The sequence below is a fragment of the Octodon degus genome, unplaced genomic scaffold (genome assembly GCF_000260255.1).
Source record: "Octodon degus isolate 3935 unplaced genomic scaffold, OctDeg1.0 scaffold00080, whole genome shotgun sequence".
NCBI classification, from domain to species: domain Eukaryota; kingdom Metazoa; phylum Chordata; class Mammalia; order Rodentia; family Octodontidae; genus Octodon; species Octodon degus.
In genome coordinates this window covers 1154090-1159301 of record NW_004524656.1, presented here as the reverse complement: position 1 = coordinate 1159301, position 5212 = coordinate 1154090, and the positions used below count along the sequence as shown (strand labels likewise).

Here is a 5212-nt window from a genome sequence, read left to right as displayed (position 1 = left end):
GAGGAGGAGGAGGAAGAAGAAGAAGAAAAGGAGAAGAAGAAAGGAAAGAAGGAAGGAAGGAAGATGAGGATAAGGAGGAGGGGGAAAGCAGGCTGGGGCTATACTCCAGTGGTAGAACACCCCTGGATCCAATCCCTAGTCACTTCTTCAAATAAAGAAAACTTAGGGGCCGGTGAGATAGCTCAGTAGAATAAGTGCTTGCCTGGCAAGTGCAAGGGCCTGAGTTCAATCCCCAGTTCTGCAAAAAACAAAACAAAACAAAACAAAAAACCAAAACAAAAACCCAAAAAACAAACAAACAACAACAACAACAAAAATAAAAAAAAACAAGTTAGAATTGAATGATAATGACAATACTGCATAGCAAACTATGTGTAGTATAGCTAAAGAGTACTTAAAATGAATTTTGCAGCTTTAAAGAAATACTGCTAAGAAAAAGATAATCTGAGAGTTCACATGGCAAGCATTCAATTTAAGAAGTCATGGTGATGAAGGAGAAAAACAGATGCCTGGAAGTTATTTATCTTGTAGAGACATTTTAATGACTCCACCCCTGGTTACTGCCTTGTTTTATTGGCAAGTTTGAGGAGAAAATGGAGGACATTTGATCCAGATCTCTGGCAGTCTGGTCCCTTGTGAGATCTTGCATCTCCAGCCAGCGTGTTCTGTGTCGTGGTCTATTCTCTCACATAAGTGTAGCTGTGCAAATTCATCCTCTGCTCAGGTGCCTAGCTCTGTCTCCAGAAGTACTTGTGAGCAGGAAGTGTGACTCCTCATTGTTGACTGAAATACAAGTTAAGCTAAGGGCATGTTGTCCTGTCAGCTCTATCAGCAATGGGCACACTTCAGTCTCCATCTGTCTCTTGTGAGTACCATGGTGAGTTACAAATATAACAAGAGAAATCATGTATTTATTGCTCCATCACAAATCCTCATGCTATATGATAGGCTGCCACAAATTCTTATACTACATATTATTGGATAAGAGCTGTGGTGATAGAAGAGATGGGAATGAAGAGTGGAGGAAGACATTATAATGTGAAACCTACTATGTAGGCTATGGGAACTTTTTAAATGAACATAAGGCATTCTTGAATGTACTTTTATGGACCCATCAGATATAATGAGGTCATGAGAAGCCTGTGGCTTACTCTGGCAATGTGACAGTTATGAAAGAGATCACTGGAGTAGAAAACTATGAAGGCTTGCACTACTCCTAAGTAGTTTAGAGAGGGTATTTTTTGAGTGAATATTCAAAGCCTTACTTCTCAGTAGGCAGTGAAAACTTGAATGAGATTCTTCAACAGACTGCCCATGAATTGTAGTTTAGAGGATTTATTTTCAATAAATCAGAATTCTGTTGGTAGAAGGTTGACAGAGATTATGCCTAGACTGACTGACTTTTAAACTGATTGTCTTTTATAAATTTTTCTTTTCTTCTTGCATATATACACTCATATATCATAAACATATACCATATTTGAAATACATATGTTTATATATACCAATAATAATATATGGTATATGTATGTGTATTAAATACATATGTATATATAAGCTTTACAATGTGCATGTATGTGTCTATGGATATGTTGAACATACACATGTGTATGTTAGTAATTCTTAAGGTGGGAATCAGTAAGTCACAAATGTGGTACTATCCTAAGTAAGTATAAAATGGAATTTTAATCTCATTCCTTAAAGCACAAGGGAATTTGAGCTTTCTTTGCTTCATACCAGAAAGTGATTGATTCATTCAGGGTTAGCTTTGTTCTTTTTTGTTTTTAAACTTTGGTGTTTTTGAGCTAAAAATAATACCACAAAGCTAGTTGAAAAAGTCTTTCTTTCTATGTTTGTTTGGGCTTGTCTTTGATTTTGAACTGAGCTTGGGCTTATACTTTTGTTTCTATAGACTTTCATTTTTTATTTTTAAATTTTATTTATTTTTTATCCATTTTGATGAGAAAAAAGATAAAATAGCAATGAAACAGTTTCAAAACAGGAAAGTCGGGCGGCTAAAATAATTAATACATTGCATATTGTTGTCTTCATAGTAGTTATTCAGAGGACAAGATGCAGACATGATATTTTGATTAAACAAGACAGACCTTTCTTCTCAATAAACTAAGAGAAAGTAGCTGTATATCTATCCTATCTTGTGTAAAAAACGATGGACTTTCATTTGCTTAGATCTAGTTTTTTCTTTTAATACAACAGTTGTTTCTTGGTCCTATAAAATCATATAGAAACATAAGCATTGCCAAGTTACAAACACATTCATTTTTTATTTATTTTTTCATTCTATTAATATTTATAATGCTTTTTCTTCTACTAATATTTAAATTATTTGCACTGGATTGTTTTAGTAGTTATGGGGAAGATATTTAGGCAAGGGTCAATCTTTTCTTTTACATTTGCTTAATCTTATCTTGAAAGTTTAGATGAACTAGACATTGATCATCCTAATTTGTCTAGGACTATTTCTGTTTTATTGTCTAATATCTTTTCATACTGTTCATTTTGGATAGTATACCAGCAGTGCAAAATAGAATTTCTTCTGCTGAGTGCATGGCCAACACTCCCTTCTCTCCTCAGACCAAAATCAGTGAGTGAATTTGGAGATGCTGGCCTCCTCTCTACAAGAAAGGGAAGAATGAGCTAAAGACGACTGAAAGTGATAAACAAATGTGGAGATCTACCTTATTTCTCTGTCTTCTTCTCTCGGTTCCTGCCCATGAAAAGACCCTTACTCGCATGGACACAGTAAGACCGTGGCTTGAGGCAAATACGTCCCTCCACCTCTTCAGCGTGAGTTTTCAATAAATACTTGTTGCTTTTTATGTCCTTTCATTTAGTCAGCAACTTGCAAAGGAATGTGAGTGGGTGTATCTGAGGGGTGGGTAGTGGGAATAGTGGACAGTTACAGATGGGATCTTTTCCTACATCGGTGATGTGAGGTATATGAAATCTGTTGTGATACACGCATGCTGGGTGTTAGAGAAGACACGTTGTTACCAGCATCATTGGCTTCAGTAAACTTCAGAAGCCCTCTAGGCCTTTTTTAGTGTTGCAAGGCAGGTAATAAACATCATAACCTTTCTGGAGTCCATGAGTACAAAGATGAGATTTCTGAAAAAAAAATCAGTGAGAATTTTGTTTCCTTATCTCTTGGCTCCAACCTTTTCTCTGAATTATTTATTTTTGCATGTTTATTTTAGAGAAATGGAATGAGTGGAAAAGAGTTTGGGAAAGATGCGGATTGCCATGGAGACAAGCTTCATCTATGTAAACATGGGGCTTCTGGTTTCTTTCAGGAGGTTGAAGCGACATGTGTTGCTAGCTCCCTCACAGAAAAATATCGCAGGAGAAAGAGGAGGCCTGGTTCCTGAGCTCCAGCAGTAATTATCCTGAAGCAACAAAACCAAACATGAGCAACTTCAAGAAGGGAAGGGAGGTGGCCGATTTTTTAGAAAACTGAAATGAGGTGGGTGGTAGCTACGGTCTTGTTCCTACATGGGGATCAGAGGCACTCAGAGGTCAGCTTGGAAGAATGTAAATTTTATTTTACATTTCACCTGCAAAGTATTTAGGCACTCACTGTATACCCCATCATGACAGAATCATATTATAATAGTTTGGCCATAGAATATCGCAACAGTGCAAAACCTGGGCAGTGTGAGGAGCTTATTGCCTTTGAGGGCAGGCAAGTAGTGGTGATGGGGGGGGGGGATAGGGATGAAAAGGGATTAAGATAGATAAGTCTTGTCCAGATCAAAGCTGATAGTTTGCTTCAGCCTCAGACGCATGATTAATTTGGTCAAATAAAATATTAATGCAGAGAGAGTTTCCAAATGCAATGAAATTATTAAAGAATAAGCAGAAGCATTGTAATGCAAGACAGTCATGCCTTGCTGAACCCCTTCGAGGGAGGCTGAGGTGATGCAGTCTTAATGTAGTCAGGAGCTGTGACAGGGCTTGGACATTGGTAGAATCCTGTGTCATTACCTGCTACTCATTAAAACTTGATTTGTTTTTCTTCTAATACAGGGAGGAACTTAAAAACCAATTTTGCTCTGAACCATGGCTTTTCAAATGGGCCTACAGATGCCCAGCATTGGTGACAAAAGGCAGAACAACACTTACCCTTCATTTTGCATCCTTTGTTTTGGTAAATCTTGGGTCAGATCTCTTCTCAGCTTCTTATAAGGTTATGGGGATCATTCAGGGAGTGTTTATCTACAAACTGTCCAGACAGGGTTAATTAACCTTGAATTGGCAGGAGATAAACCACAATAAAGACCGAGGACATCAACATAAGAGATTTATGGAGGCATTCAGCCATACCTGGAAGGCGTTCAGCTATATCAGCCATTTTCCTAAACCTGGGGTCATCTGGACCCCAGGAAAGTGGAGACCACATGACTGAAATCACCACAGACAGCAATAATTCTTTTGTGGGAATGAAAATGTTCCTGAGCCAAAAGGATTTCAGAGCTATGACACCAGTGATAAGAGTTTGGATATGAGTAGGCAGTTAGGAACAATAACCCTGGGAAGAAATTATGCAAGTTGAATGGAATCTACCACATTAAAAAAAAAAAAAAAAAGAAAGAAAAGAAAAAGAAAAACCTCTTCCTGCATCTGGGCTTGTTTTTGAGGAATTTAGAAACTCTGAGTAAATGGATTTTTGAACTCTGTATATAAGCCCTGCATCCTAATTTGTTATTTTAACCCAATGGGACCACCCGTGTTAGATGCCCACCAGCCGTGAACTAAATTCCGCAATCTACATATTTATAAGAAACCCTAGACAAAGAATCCTCTTGTGACCTATTTAGGGCTCCTGTTGGTCAGTCAGAGCTATGCCTTTGCCTTTTCTTTCTCAATAAACTTCCCCATTTGCATTTTGCCTGCCCCCATCTGTGATTTCATTCTTCACCTTTGTGTGACATCAACTTCGAATTTACATAACATCTCTTGGGTATCATCTGGGATCTCCAGAGGGAAGTGAGACCTATTTTGCTCAAGCAAAAGAGGGGGAGGGCAAAAGGGAAAGAAAAAGAAAAGGAGAAGAAATGGAAACAAAGCTTTTCTAAATAAAGAGGTGAAGAAAGGTGGAAGGAGGGGAGAAGAATAGGGAAAACAGAAGAATCAAGACATATTATACATAGGCATAAATTCCCTATGATGAAGGTGATCGTTATGTATATCA

General features: G+C 37.7%; 1 long non-coding RNA gene across 1 annotated transcript in view; it reads left to right on the top strand.

The window, feature by feature from the left end:
- LOC111818128 overlaps nt 1–4848 on the top strand; it is a 39281-nt gene extending 34433 nt beyond the window's left edge. The window contains exons 2-3 of the long non-coding RNA XR_002822193.1: nt 2596–2808; nt 3315–4848. This is a non-coding gene — a long non-coding RNA (uncharacterized LOC111818128). The remainder of the gene's footprint in view (nt 1–2595; nt 2809–3314) is intronic.
- The last annotated feature ends 364 nt before the right edge of the window (nt 4849–5212 follow it).